The sequence below is a fragment of the Scyliorhinus torazame genome, chromosome 18 (genome assembly GCF_047496885.1).
Source record: "Scyliorhinus torazame isolate Kashiwa2021f chromosome 18, sScyTor2.1, whole genome shotgun sequence".
Taxonomy (NCBI): domain Eukaryota; kingdom Metazoa; phylum Chordata; class Chondrichthyes; order Carcharhiniformes; family Scyliorhinidae; genus Scyliorhinus; species Scyliorhinus torazame.
The window spans coordinates 163,223,788-163,238,615 of record NC_092724.1 but is presented as its reverse complement, the minus strand read 5'-3'; positions in this window follow the sequence as shown (position 1 = coordinate 163,238,615).

The following is a 14,828-nucleotide window of genomic DNA, read 5'->3' as shown; positions in this document are numbered from 1 at the left end:
GGAATGAGACCCAAGGAGCTCAGTTTGACTCCCGGACCAGGACCCGCTTTCTCTCTCTCTCCAGAAAGGCTGTGGGTGCCGTAGTCCTGAAGCTGCAGAGAACCTCAATGACCTACATTAAAACCTCAAACTGAAAGTAGAGTTTGAAGAGGAGTAAGGTGCTAAAAACCACCATCTGAAACACAAACGCTTTCTTTCCCTTTTTTTACCCCTTTCCACCCCTCTGTGTTTGTCTGTCTTGTGTGTGTGTGTGTGTGTGTGTGTAGAGGGTGGGGACAAATTAAAGTAGAAAATTAGGAATTATATAATAGTTAACCAGCTGTATTTGCTGCATTTCATTATAGTTTTTGTTGCAAATAAAGTGTTTAAATTTAGATCTTAAAGAGGATCTGAAAGGTTTTGATCAAATCACTTCTCAATTTCAAAACTCTAGTGGACACAAACCTAATCTCGCCAACCTTTCCTCGTAAAACAACCCACCCTTTCCTGACATCAGCCGTGTAAACCGTCTCCGAATAGTTTCGAACACATTTACGTTTTTCCTTAATTTAAAAATTGTTTACAGGATGTGGGCTTCGCTGGTTGGGCCAGCAGTTGTTGCCCATCCCTAATTACCCTTGAGAAGGTGGGGGTGAGCTGCCTTCTTGAACCGCTGCGGTCCATGTGGTGTAGGTACACCCATAGTGCTGTTAGGGAGGGAGTTCCAGGATGTTGCCCCAGCGACAGTGAAGGAACGGCCGATATATTTCCCAGTCGGGATGGTGAGTGACTTTGAGGGGAACCTCCAGGTGGTGGGGTTCCCAGGTATCTGCTGCTCTCGTCCTTCTAGATGGTGCTGGGTTTGGAAGGAGGAGCAATCAAGCGGGGCTGCTTTGTTCTGGATGGTGTTGAGCTCGAGTGTTGTTGGAGCTGCACCCATCCAGGCGAGTGGGAAAATCCATCACACTCCTGACTTGTGCCTTGTAGATGGTGGACAAGCTTTGGGGGGTCAAGAGGTGAGTTACTCACGATAGGAATTCCTAGCCTTTGACCTGCCCTAGTAGCCACAGTATTAATGTGGCCGGTCCAGTTCAGTTTCTGATCAATGGTAACCCCCAGGATGTTGATAGTGGCGGATTCAGTGATGGTAATGCCATTGAATGTCAAGGGGCGGCGGTTAGATGCTCCTGTAGGAGATGGTCATTGTCTGGCACTTGGATAGTGTGAATGTAACTTGCCACTTGTCAGCCTGAGCCTGGATACTGTCCGGGTCTCGCTGCATTTGGACACGGACTGCTTCAGTATCTGAGGAGTGGCGAATGGTGCTGAACATTGTGCAGTCATCCGCAAACATCCCCACTTCTGACCTTATAAGGCAGCTGAAGACGGTTGGACCGAGGACACTACCCTGAGGAACTCCTGCAGTGATGTCCTGGAACTGAGATAATTGACCTCCAACCTTGGTGTCAAGGGCAGTCACTCTCACCTCACCTCTGGCATTCAGCGCTTTTGTCCATGTTTGAACCAAGGCTGTAATGAGGTCAGGAGCTGAGTGGCCCGGGCGGAACCCAAACTGAGCGTCAGTGAGCAGGTCATTCCTGAGTAAGTGCCGTTTGATAGCTCTGTTAATGACTCCTTCCATCACTTTGCTGATGATGGAGAGGAGACTGATAGGGCGGTAATTGGCTGAGTTGGATTTGTCCTGTTTTTTGTGTACAGGGCACACCTGGGCAATTTTCCACATTGCCGAGTAGATGCCAGTGTTGTAGCTGTACTGGAACAGCTTGGCTAGGGGTGCAGCAAGTTCTGGAGCACAAGTCTCCAGTACTATTGACAGGATATTGTCCGGGCCCAGAGCCTTTGCCGTATCCAGGGCCTTCAGCCATTTCTTGATATAACGTGGAGTGAATCGTATTGGCTGAAGACTGACATCTGTGACGCTGGGGACCTCCGGAGGAGACTGAGATGGATCATCCACTCGGCACGTCTGGCTGAAGATTGTTGCGAATGCCTCAGCCTCGTCTTTTACACAGATGTGCTGGGCTCCTCCATCATTGAGGACGGGGATATTTGTGGAGCCTCCTCCTCCAGCGAGTTGTTTAATTGTCCGCACCATTCACGGCTGGCTGTGGCAGGACTGCAGAGCTTAGATCTGAGGCGTTGAAGCATAGCCTCCCCACTTTTGTTTTCAATTCCCCTCACAATGAATAATCACATTCTATTTGCTGTAACGTGTTACGATCCTCGATTACACCTCCCAGTTGTTGCTCGGATCCATTCAGGGGGCAACAAAGCTGCGTCCAAAGTAGCCAAAGTTTGAGGCTGTAGACAACGGCTTTTAGAATAAGGTCACCAGACTCCACAAGCTCATCAACAAAGGAAACAAGTTCCACCACACACGTCCAAAAAGATAAAACAATCCCCAATATCTATCTTGTGCTCTGACATTCAGGATAAGTAAGTATGAGGTACATTTGAGTCAACAGACGGGCCGTGGTCAGACACACCATACTAGAGAAAATGACAGATGTGACCAAAACAGACTCCCTGGATTTCTCCACAACCCACCCAGATGTCCCTTTGTGGGCCAACCAATCTCACTGAAACCTCATCTTCCTCACAGGGGTTTCCAAACTTCACATTAGATTATCTCTCCATGGAACTCCCTCCAGAAGTCACTGCTGCCCAGGCACCCTCAGCAACGATCCACGGCCTGGGTCTCCGATTTATTATTCTAAGATTCCGTTGCCCTGGATCTTCGAGTACCCTCAGGCTTCACCTTCCAAGCTTCAGATTTCGGGCCACACCAAGCAGGATGCCACTGCTCCAAAGGGTACCTTTACCCCAAGAGCCCTCTCTAATTAAAGTCTGCTCTCAACCCCTTTTCCTTCAACTTAATTTAGCTGGACGTCTGCCCAGGCTGGTCTCTGTACGTCTGCCCAGGCTGGTCTCTGGACGTCTGCCCAAGCTGGTCTCTGTACGTCTGCCCAGGCTGGTCTCTGTCACACTTCCTGGTGACTCCCCAAAATCGACAGCTCCAAACTGTGGTTCATTGACCTTTGAACTGATCTGCTGACCTATCACAACAATCCCAGATCGTCCAACCATGTTATTTGGCAGGAACTAATGTAACAAGAATTGGAACATCCTGTACCTTAAATGTCACAATCTGCACATACCGCCAATGTAGTCCACAAAGACACAGAGGTAAAAATGGATTTCATAACAACTTGTACACTATTTGCAATGTATGTACTTGGACACTGTTGTGGGCAGGAGTGGGTGGGGGTTCAGTTCAAACAGCCCTTATTTCCTCTTACTATCTGTCTACCAACAGAAGGTGTTTTGAATTAGGTAGTTTAAAGGAATAAGTGCTGTCATATTTTGCCACCCCCTTGTTTTGGTGTGATCCAATGTCACTAGCAATCTTACAGCAAACTCAAGTTTGCATTAACTCAGCAGGTTAGTTGATTTCATATATTCAAAATCCACAAAAGGAATGTCCGCAACGTCCCACTCGGCAGTCACACAGGAAAGAGGGGATAGCAACATCCCACTCGGCAGTCACACAGGAAAGAGGGGATAGAGAGATAACAGTGAGGGACAACAGAAAAAGTGAACATTCTTTCACGTGAATCCCAGAGTCCCAAAGTCCCAATGAGGAACTCTTTCACGTTGGCCTTTCTAGTTTGTCTGGCCGGAGCCCGGAGGTGTACGATTCGTTTTGCAACGGGGAAGGAGGCACGGGGAGATTGAGTCAATTCTGTCGGCAATGGTAGGAAATCTTCCTGCGGAACGGACGAATCGCTGCCCTGTCTGGTCAGATCCAGTTTCTTTGTGGTTTGCCAGTTGGAGGGTAAAATAGCAAAGTGGCGTGTGCAGCCTAGTAATGGAAGGCTAAACTGTTCCGAGGACCAGAGGCTTGGATCATGTGACCTTCCTCCGCCACAATGTCTTCAATAAATGTTGTTTATCGAGAGTCTGGAATTCGCTGCAATTTCAGGACGGATAATGTCTCGGCCATTACGTGCTGAAAAGGGTGCCATTGGTGTCGGGGGTTTGATGCTTGGCAAACCATTGTCTCAGCAGACCCATAGACTCCGCTAGCACGGTTGGCTTATCAAATGCAAATGGCATCCCTGTAGCTACCTTTGAAATTGGTCTGAGCTGTCCCAGGCTGCCCGTTAGATGCTCCTTCGGCATAACGAGGTGCGGAATGCCAGGAACCGAGAATGAGCTTGTTCTGCAGAGAAAGCCCAGTTTAAAAATTAAAAATAACAATAAGGATAAAGGTTTTTAAACATGTCCACTCTTGGGTTTATTTTCAATGTCAGAGGAACCCAGCAACCTGCAGATCCCTCTGCATCTCAAGCTGCTATCTCTCAGCATTTAGATCAGGGGTTTCAAAACTGCGGGTGGGTTGTGGACAAGTGTCAGGGGAGTTGCGGAATAAGTGTGAAATAAGGACCGGGCATTCCTGATAGCGGGAGAAGCCCCCAATGACTGCAAATGGCTTTTGATTTGAGAATGCCAGTCGCGATCGGCTTTTAAATGGAACGCTGCAGTCTTCTGGCCAGAAGGGGCAGCAGAGAGCACCCTGTATCTCTGTGCTTTTGCCGCAAAATCACGAAGGGGACATGCCTCCATTTTCCAGCTGCGAGCAAGCAAGGCAACAGGACTACGAAGAACTGAAGATAGATCGTTTGTTATAAGGAAACACAGAAAATAGATGTATGAGGAGGCCATTCGGCCCTTCGAGCCTGCTCCGCCATTCATTATGATCGTGGCTGATCATTAGCCTAATCCCGCCTTCCCTCCCCATGTCCTTTGATTCCCTTCACCCCAAGTGCAGTATCTAGCTGCTTCTTGAACACATACAGGGCACGATTCTCCACTCCAACGCTGGTTGGGAGAATCGCCTGGGCCGCCAAAATTTCCGGGGACGCCGGTCCGACGCCCTCCCGCGATTCTCCCAACCGGCGGGAACGGCCCGGTCGAGTTCCGCGGGCCGCAGGCCGGAGAATTGCCCGAGACACCCAAAATGGCGATTCTCCGGCACCCCCGCTATTCTCAGGCCCGGATGGGCCGAGCGGCCAGGCCAAAACGGGGGGTTCCCCCCGGCGCCGTCCACACCTGGTCGCTGCCGTCGGGAACAGCGCGGCAACGCTGGGGGGGCGGCCTGCGGGGGGGGGGGGGGTGGAGGGGGGATCCTGCACCGGGGGGTACCTCAAATGTGGCATGGCCCGCGATCGGTGCCCACCGATCGTCGGGCCGGCCTCTCTGAAGGAGGACCTCCTTCCTTCCGCGGCCCCGCAAGATCCGTCCGCCATCTTCTTGCGGGGCGGACTCGGAGAGGACGGCAACCACGCATGCGCGGGTGACGCCAGTTATGCGGCGCCGGCCGCGTCATCTATGCGGCACTGCCTTTACGCGGCGACAAGGCCTGGCGCGTGTAGATGACGCAGCCCCGATCCTAGCCCATTGTCGGGGCCTGAATCGGTCGGGATCGGGGCCGTTTCGCGCCGTCGTGACCCTCGACGGCGTTCACGACAGCGTGGGCACTTTGGCGCGGGAGCGGAGGATCCCACCCACAATGTTTTGGCCTCAACTACATTCTGTGGTAACACATTCCACAGGCCGACCACTCTCTGGGTGAAGAAAGTTCTCCTCATCTCTGTCCTAAATGGTCTACCCGTATCCTCAGACTGTGCCCCCTGGTTCTGGACACCCCCACCATCGGGAACATCCTTCCTGCATCTACCTGTCCAGTCCGGTTGGAATGTTATAGTTTCTGTGAGATCCCCCCTCATTCGTCTGAACTCCAGTAAATTCAATCCTTTTTTAAAAATTCAACACAATCAACATCCTGGGGGTTACCATTGACAGAAACTGAACTGGGTGATGTGTTGTGTACTCTGGGATAACACAGGCTGCAGCTCGATGCAGCTTTGACCAAAAGATGCTCCAGACTTTGAAATAAGTTCAATGTGATTTATTGAACCATTAGCACAGTTCTCTATGAGTTTGACTCTCCTGCTAACCTTGCTACAGTAACTCAGTCTAACTAACCAGTCTGCTCTAAACCACGTGGTGGGTGTGATGCTTCTGATCTGCCCCTGTCCTACTCTCTAAGTGTCGCCTGTGGAAAGAGACAGAGCAGGTGTGCCCTGTCCTTATATATGGGTTGTGTAATGCCCCCTTGTGGTAGTGTCACCTCTGGGTGTCTTGACTGCCCATTGGTCGTGTCCTATTCTATGGTGTTCATTAGCTGTATGTCTGCATGTCATCACATCTCCGGTGCTCCCTCTAGTGTTTACTTAGTTGTAGTGTATTTACATTAACCCCTTGTGTATTTACAGTGATGCATATCAACACATGGACTAGCCATATTAATACTGTGGCTACCAGGGCAGGTCAAAGACTAGGAATCCTACAGTGAGTAACTCACCTCCTGACTCCGCAAAGCCTGTCCACCATCTACAAGGCACAAGTCAGGAGTGTGAGGGAATACTCTCCACTTGCCTGGTTCAGCGCAGCCCCAACAACACTCAAGAAGCTCGACACCATCCAGGACAAAGCAGTCCAGTTAACCGGCACCATCTACAAGATGCGCTGCAGTAACTCACTCAGGTTCCTCAGGCAGCACCTTCCAAACCCACGGCCGTTACCATCCAGAAGGACAAGAGCAGCAGATACCTGGGAACCCCACCACCTGGAGGTTCCCCTCCGAGTCACTCACCACCCTGACTGGGAAATATATCGGCCGTTCCTTCACTGTCGCTGGGGCAAAATCCTGAAACTCCGTCCCTAACAGCACTGTGGGTGTACCTACACCTCAGGGACTGCAGCGGTTCCAGAAGGCAGCTCACCCCCACCTTCTGAAGGGCAACTAGGGATGGGCAATAAATGCTGGTCTGACCAGCGACACCCACATACTATAAACTATTTTTATAGATATGTGATAACAGACTGTGTGTTACTGGGTACAGTCTTCCTGCACAGAGTATACATTCATGGTCAATAGCCATGTTGAATAAACAGTTAGAAACGGGCCAGCAGCCTTTTGTGTACAAAGATAAGCAATCAGATGTGAAAGTTACCCTTTAATCGCTTCTTTCTCTCCAAAATAAAATAGCATCTCGCTTTGAGCCCAATTCCTCTTCCTATCTGTGACCTTTTCTGTCAGTTTAACCCACTACACAGTTGCAGCGAAGCTGTGAAGTCTCTCCTCCAACCCATCTGCTGCGTCGATACTCGTTAATATTTAATCTGTGCCCCCCGCCCGTTGGATTGCACAGATAGCCTGGACCGGGTTTCGCTGGGCGGGTTTCGATTGGTAAGAATCCAGGCCGCCCCAGAGGGCAGGCGAGGAAATGGGGCCGGGCTGAAGAGAAGCTGGAACACAAAGCCGGCACGGAGAAGAACTCTCTGCTGGAGAGGCTGCGGCAAGACCGCAGATACCGGGAGACAGATCATCGGAGTGGAGGGGGGGGGGGGGGGGGGGTGATATATCCGGGTGCAACCTGTGAAAGTTTGTTGAAATGACTGGAGCCAGGGACGTGTAAACCTGTCGGAACCAGGGGGAATATGAATTGTCCCCTTCAGAAACGAGTCTAGAAATAAAGAAAACAAAGTTCCACAAAGCCTTTTGCATCAGATAAATAATTTCTGAAAGCAGGTTTTGATACTGCAACAAAAGAGGCCACAAATTTGTGCACAGCAAGCTCCCACAACAGCAATGTGATCATAAACAGATATTGCATTTTAATAAGAGTCTGAGAGAGACTGAAAGAGAGAATGAGAGAGTCTGGAAGAGACTGAGACAGACTGACAGAGAGTCTGAGTGACTGAGAGACTGAGAGAGTCTGAGAGAGACTGAGAAACTCTGAGAGAGAGACTGAGAGAGTCTGGAAGAGACTGAGAGAGAGTCTGAGAGAGAGACTGCGAGAGAGACTGAGAGACTCTGAGTGAGAGACTGAGACTCTGAGAGACTCTGAGAGACTTTGAGAGAGAGACAGAGAGAGACTGAGAGGGAGACTGAGAGGGAGACTGAGAGGGAGACTGAGAGGGAGAGACTGAGAGAGAGAGACTGAGAGAGAGAGACAGAGAGAGCGAGACAGAGAGAGAGACTGAGAGAGAGACAGAGAGAGGCTGAGACAGACTGAGAGAGATTGAGCGGGAGACTGAGAGGGAGACTGAGAGAGGCTGGGACAGACTGAGAGAGTCTGAGACAGACTGAGAGAGTCTGAGACAGACAGAGAGACTGAGAGAGAGACTTACAGAATCTGAGAGAGGACTAAGAGGGAGGAGAGACTCCGGAGTGAGGGAAGAGGGTCCGGGAGTGAGGGAGGAGGGTCCGGGTGTGAGGGAGGAGGGTCTGGGAGTGAGGGAGGAGGGTCCGAGAGTGAGGGAGGAGGGTCCGGGAGTGAGGGAGGAGGGTCCGGGGGTGAGGGAGGAGGGTCCGGGGGTGAGGGAGGAGGGTCCGGGAGTGAGGGAGGAGGGTCCGGGAGTGAGGGTCCGGGAGTGAGGGAGGAGGGTCCGGGAGTGAGGGAGGAGGGTCCGGGAGTGAGGGAGGAGGGTCCGGGGGTGAGGGAGGAGGGTCCAGGTGTGAGGGAGGAAGGTCCGGGGGTGAGGGAGGAGGGTCCGGGAGGGAGGGAGGAGGGTCCGGGAGGGAGGGAGGAGGGTCCGGGAGTGATGGAGGAGGGTCCGTGAGTGAGGGAGGAGGGTCCGGGGGTGAGGGAGGAGGGTCCGGTGGTGAGGGAGGAGGGTCCGGGGGTGAGGGAGGAGGGTCAGGGGGTGAGGGAGGAGGGTCCAGGTATGAGGGAGGAGGGTCCGGGAGTGAGGGAGGAGGGTCCGGGGGTGAGGGAGGAGGGTCCGGGGGTGAGGGAGAAGGGTCAGGGAGTGAGGGAGGAGGGTCCGGGTATGAGGGAGGAGGGTCCGGGTGGGAGGGAGGAGACTCCGGGAGTGAGGGAGGAAGGTCCGGGTGGGAGGGAGGAGGGTCCTGGTGGGAGGGAAGAGACTCCGGGAGTGAGGGAGGAAGGTCCGGGACGGAGGGAGGAGGGTCCGGGAGTGAGGGAGGTGGGTCCGGGAGTGAGGGAGGAGAGTCCGGGAGTGAGGGAGGAGACTCCGGGAGTGAAGGAGGAGGGACCGGGAGTGAGGGAGGAGGGTCCGGGAGTGAGGGAGGAGGGTCCGGGGGTGAGGGAGGAGGGTCCGGGGGTGAGGGCGGAGGGTCCGGGGGTGAGGGAGGGGGGTCCGGGGGTGAGGGAGGGAGGGGGGTCCGGGGGTGAGGGAGGGAGGTCCGGGGGTGAGTGAGGGGGGTCCGGGAGTGAGGGAGGAGGGTCCGGGGGTGAGGGCGGGGGGTCCGGGGGTGAGGGAGGGGGGTCCGGGGGTGAGTGAGGGGGGTCCGGGATTGAGGGAGGAGGGTCCGGGGGTGAGGGAGGAGGGTCCGGGGGTGAGGGAGGAGGGTCCGGGAGTGAGGGAGGAGGGTCCGGGAGTGAGGGAGGTGGGTCCGGGAGTAAGGGAGGAGGATCCGGGAGGGTGGGAGGGAGGGAGGAGGGTCCGGGGGAGAGGGAGGAGGGTCCGGGAGGGAGGGAGGAGGGTCCGGGAGTGAGGGAGGAGGGTCCGGAAGTGAGGGAGGAGGGTCCAGAAGTGAGGGAGGAGGGTCCGGGAGTGAGGGAGGAGGGTCCGGGAGTGAGGGAGGAGGATCCGGGAGTGAGGGAGGAGAGTCCGGGAGTGAGGGAGGTGGGTCCGGGAGTGAGGGAGGAGGGTCCGGGAGTGAGGGAGGAGGGTCCGGGAGTGAGGGAGGAGGGTCCGGGAGTGAGGGAGGAGAGACCGGGGGTGAGGGAGGAGGATCCGGGTGGGAGGGAGGAGGGTCCGGGGGTGAGGGAGGAGGGTCCGGGGGTGAGGGAGGAGGGTCCGGGGGTGAGGGAGGAGGGTCCGGGGGTGTGGGAGGAGGGTCCGGGAGTGAGGGAGGAGGGTCCGGGGGTGAGGGAGGAGGGTCCGGGTGGGAGGGAGGAGGGTCCGGGGGTGAGGGAGGAGGGTCCGGGAGTGATGGAGGAGGGTCCGGGGGTGAGGGAGGAGGGTCCGGGGGTGAGGGAGGAGGGTCCGGGGGTGAGGGAGGAGGGTCCGGGGGTGTGGGAGGAGGGTCCGGGAGTGAGGGAGGAGGGTCCGGGGGTGAGGGAGGAGGGTCCGGGTGGGAGGGAGGAGGGTCCGGGGGTGAGGGAGGAGGGTCCGGGAGTGATGGAGGAGGGTCCGGGGGTGAGGGAGGAGGGTCCGGGGGTGAGGGAGGAGGGTCCGGGAGTGATGGAGGAGGGTCCGGGGGTGAGGGAGGAGGGTCCGGGGTTGAGGGAGGAGGGTCCGGGGGTGAGGGAGGAGGGTCCGGGGTTGAGGGAGGAGGGTCCGGGGGTGTGGGAGGAGGGTCCGGGAGTGAGGGAGGAGGGTCCGAGAGTGAGGGAGGAGGGTCCGGGAGTGAGGGAGGTGGGTCCGGGAGTGTGGGAGAAGGGTCCGGGGGTGAGGGAGGAGGGTCCGGGGGTGAGGGAGGAGGGTCCGGGGGTGAGGGAGGAGGGTCCGGGGTTGAGGGAGGAGGGTCCGGGGGTGTGGGAGGAGGGTCCGGGAGTGAGGGAGGAGGGTCCGGGAGTGAGGGAGGAGGGTCCGGGAGTGAGGGAGGTGGGTCCGGGAGTGTGGGAGAAGGGTCCGGGAGTGAGGGAGGAGGGTCCGGGGGTGTGGGGAGAAGGGTCCGGGAGTGAGGGAGGAGGGTCCGGGAGTGAGGGAGGTGGGTCCGGGAGTAAGGGAGGAGGATCCGGGAGGGTGGGAGGGAGGGGAGGAGGGTCCGGGGGAGAGGGAGGAGGGTCCGGGAGGGAGGGAGGAGGGTCCGGGAGTGAGGGAGGAGGGTCCGGGTGTGAGGGAGGAGGGTCCGGAAGTGAGGGAGGAGGGTCCAGAAGTGAGGGAGGAGGGTCCGGGAGTGAGGGAGGAGGGTCCGGGAGTGAGGGAGGAGGATCCGGGGGTGAGGGAGGAGGGTCCGGGAGTGAGGGAGGAGGGTCCGGGAGTGAGGGAGGTGGGTCCGGGAGTGAGGGAGGTGGGTCCGGGGGTGTGGGAGGAGGGTCCGGGAGTGAGGGAGGAGGGTCCGGGAGTGAGGGAGGTGGGTCGGGAGTGAGGGAGGTGGGTCCGGGAGTGAGGGAGGAGGGTCCGGGGGTGAGGGAGGAGGGTCCGGGGGTGAGGGAGGAGGGTCCGGGAGTGAGGGAGGAGGATCCGGGAGTGAGGGAGGAGGGTCCGGGTGGGAGGGAGGGAGGATGGTCCGGGGGAGAGGGAGGAGGGTCCGGGAGGGAGGGAGGAGGGTCCGGGAGTGAGGGAGGAGGGTCCGGGTGGGAGGGAGGAGGATCCGGGTGGGAGGGAGGAGGGTCCGGGTGGGAGGGAGGAGGGTCCGGGAGTGAGGGAGGAGGGTCCGGGTGGGAGGGAGGAGGATCCGGGTGGGAGGGAGGAGGGTCCGGGTGGGAGGGGAGGAGGGTCCGGGGGTGAGGGAGGAGGGTCCGGGTGGGAGGGAGGAGGGTCCGGGTGGGAGGGAGGAGGGTCCGGGAGAGGGAGGATGGTCCGGGAGTGAGGGAGGAGGGTCCGGGAGTGAGGGAGGAGGGTCCGGGGGTGAGGGAGGAGGGTCAGGGAGTGAGGGAGGAGGGTCCGGGTGTGAGGGAGGAAGGTCCGGGTGGGAGGGAGGAGGGTCTGGGAGTGAGGGAGGAGAGTCCGGGTGTGAGGGAGGAGACTCCGAGAGTGAGGGAGGAGACTCCGAGAGTGAGGGAGGAGGTTCCGGGAGTGAGGGAGGAGGGTCCGGGAGTGAGGGAGGAGGGTCCGGGAGTGAGGGAGGAGGGTCCGGGAGTGAAGGAGGAGGGTCCGGGAGTGAGGGAGGAAGGTCCGGGAGTGAGGGAGGAAGGTCCGGGGAGGGAGTGAGGAGACTCCGGGAGTGAGGGAGCTGTGTCCGGGAGTGAGGGAGGAAGTTCCGGGGAGTGAGAGAGGAGGGTCCGGGAGTGAAGGAGGAGGGTCCTAGAGTGAGGGAGGAGTGTCCGGAATGACGGAGGAGGGTCCGGGAAGGAGGGAGGAGACTCCGGGAATGAGGGAGGTGGGTCCAGGAGGGAGGGAGGGGGGGGGTCCGGGAGGGAGGGAGGAGACTCCGGGAATGAGGGCGGAGGGTCCAGGAGGGAGGGAGGGGGGTCCGGGAGTGAGGGAGGGGGGTCCGGGAGTGAGGGAGGACTTTACCTGACACATTAAGCCGAGGTCCCACTTTTCTCTGTCTCTCTCTCTCAGACTCTCTCTCAGTCTCTCTCTCAGTCTCTCGCTCAGTCCCTCTCTCAGTCTCTCAGACTCTCTCTGTCTCCCTCAGTCCCTCTCTCTGTCCCTCTCTCAGTCCCTCTCCCAGTCTCTCTCCCAGTCCCTCTCTCAGTCTCTCTCTCAGTCTCTTAGACTCTGTCTCCCTCAGTCTCTCTCAGACCCTCTCTCAGACCCTCTCTCAGACTCTCGTGCAGTCTCTCTCGCTGTCTCTCTCTCAGTCCCTCTCTCAGACTCTCTCAGACTCTCAGTCTCTCTCGCTGTCTCTCTCTCAGTCCCTCTCTCAGACTCTCTCAGTCCCTCTCTCAGTCCCTCTCTCAGACTCTCTCAGACTCTCTCGCAGTCTCTCTCTCAGTCTCTCTCGCAGTCTCTCTCTCAGTCCGTCTCTCAGACTCTCTCTCAGTCCCTCTCTCAGACTCTCTCGCAGTCTCTCTCTCAGTCTCTCTCGCTGTCTCTCTCTCAGTCCATCTCTCAGTCCCTCTCTCAGACTCTCTCAGTCCCTCTCTCAGTCTCTCTCTCAGACTCTCTCGCAGTCTCTCTCTCAGTCTCTCTCTCAGTCCCTCTCTCAGGACTCTCTCTCAGCCTCTCTCGCAGTCTCTCTCGCAGTCTCTCTCACAGTCTCTCTCTCAGTCTCTCTCTCAGTCCCTCTCTCAGACTCTCTCAGTCTCTCTCGCAGTCTCTCTCGCTGTCTCTCTCGCTGTCTCTCTCTCAGTCCCTCTCTCAGTCTCTCTCTCAGACTCTCTCAGACTCTCTCGCTGTCTCTCTCTCAGTCCTCTCTCAGACTCTCTCAGTCACTCTCTCAGTCCCTCTCTCAGTCTCTCTCTCAGACTCTCTCAGACTCTCTCGCAGTCCCTCTCTCAGACTCTCTCGCAGACTCTCTCGCAGTCTCTCTCGCAGTCTCTCTCTCAGTCCCTCTCTCAGTCTCTCTCTCAGACTCTCTCAGACTCTCTCGCAGTCCCTCTCTCAGACCCTCTCGCAGACTCTCTCTCAGACTCTCTCGCAGTCTCTCTCTCAGTCTCTCTCTCAGTCCCTCTCTCAGACTCTCAGTCCCTCTCTCAGTCTCGCTCTCAGTCCCTCTCTCAGTCTCTCTCTCAGTCTCTCTCTCATACTCTCTCAGACTCTCTCGCAGTCCCTCTCTCAGACTCTCTCGCAGACTCTCTCTCAGACTCTCTCGCAGTCTCTCTCTCAGTCCCTCTCTCAGACTCTCTCTCAGACTCTCTCAGTCTGTCTCTCAGTCCCTCTCTCAGTCTCTCTCGCAGTCTCTCTCTCAGTCCCTCTCTCAGTCCTCTCTCTCAGACTCTCTCGCAGTCCCTCTCTCAGTCCCTCTCTCAGACTCTCTCAGTCCCTCTCTCAGTCTCTCTCTCAGTCCCTCTCTGTCTCTCTCTCAGACTCTCTCAGTCCCTCTCTCAGACTCTCTCAGACTCTCTCGCAGTCCCTCTCGCAGACTCTCTCTCAGACTCTCTCGCAGTCTCTCTCAGACTCTCTCTCAGTCCCTCTCTCAGACTCTCTCAGACTCTCTCGCAGTCCCTCTCTCAGACTCTCTCGCAGTCTCTCTCTCAGTCTCTCTCTCAGACTCTCTCAGACTCTCTCGCAGTCCCTCTCTCAGACTCTCTCTCAGTCCCTCTCTCAGACTCTCTCTCAGTCCCTCTCTCAGACTCTCTCTCAGTCCCTCTCTCAGTCTCTCTCTCTGTCTCTCTCTCAGACTCTCGCAGTCTCTCTCTCAGACTCTCTCTCAGTCCCTCTCTCAGACTCTCTCGCAGACTCTCTCTCTGTCTCTCTCGCAGTCTCTCTCTCAGACTCTCGCAGTCTCTCTCTCAGACTCTCTCTCAGTCCCTCTCTCAGACTCTCTCTCAGTCCCTCTCTCAGTCTCTCTGTCTCTCTCTCAGACTCTCGCAGTCTCTCTCTCAGACTCTCTCTCAGTCCCTCTCTCAGACTCTCTCGCAGACTCTCTCTCTGTCTCTCTCGCAGTCTCTCTCTCAGAATCTCGCAGTCTCTCTCTCAGACTCTCTCGCAGTCCCTCCCTCAGACTCTCTCGCAGTCCCTCTCTCAGTCTCTCTCACAGACTCTCGCAGTCTCTCTCTCAGTCCCTCTCTCAGACTCTCTCTCAGTCTCTCTCGCAGTCTCTCTCTCAGACTCTCTCGCAGTCTCTCTCTCAGTCCCTCTCTCAGACTCTCTCAGACTCTCTCGCAGTCCCTCTCTCAGACTCTCTCTCAGTCCCTCTCTCAGACTCTCTCTCAGTCCCTCTCTCAGTCTCTCTCTCTGTCTCTCTCTCAGACTCTCGCAGTCTCTCTCTCAGACTCTCTCTCAGTCCCTCTCTCAGACTCTCTCGCAGACTCTCTCTCTGTCTCTCTCGCAGTCTCTCTCTCAGACTCTCGCAGTCTCTCTCTCAGACTCTCTCGCAGTCCCTCCCTCAGACTCTCTCGCAGTCCCTCTCTCAGTCTCCCTCACAGACTCTCGCAGTCTCTCTCTCAGTCCCTCTCTCAGACTCTCTCTCAGTCTCTCTCGCAGTCTCTCTCTCAGACTCTCTCGCAGTCCCT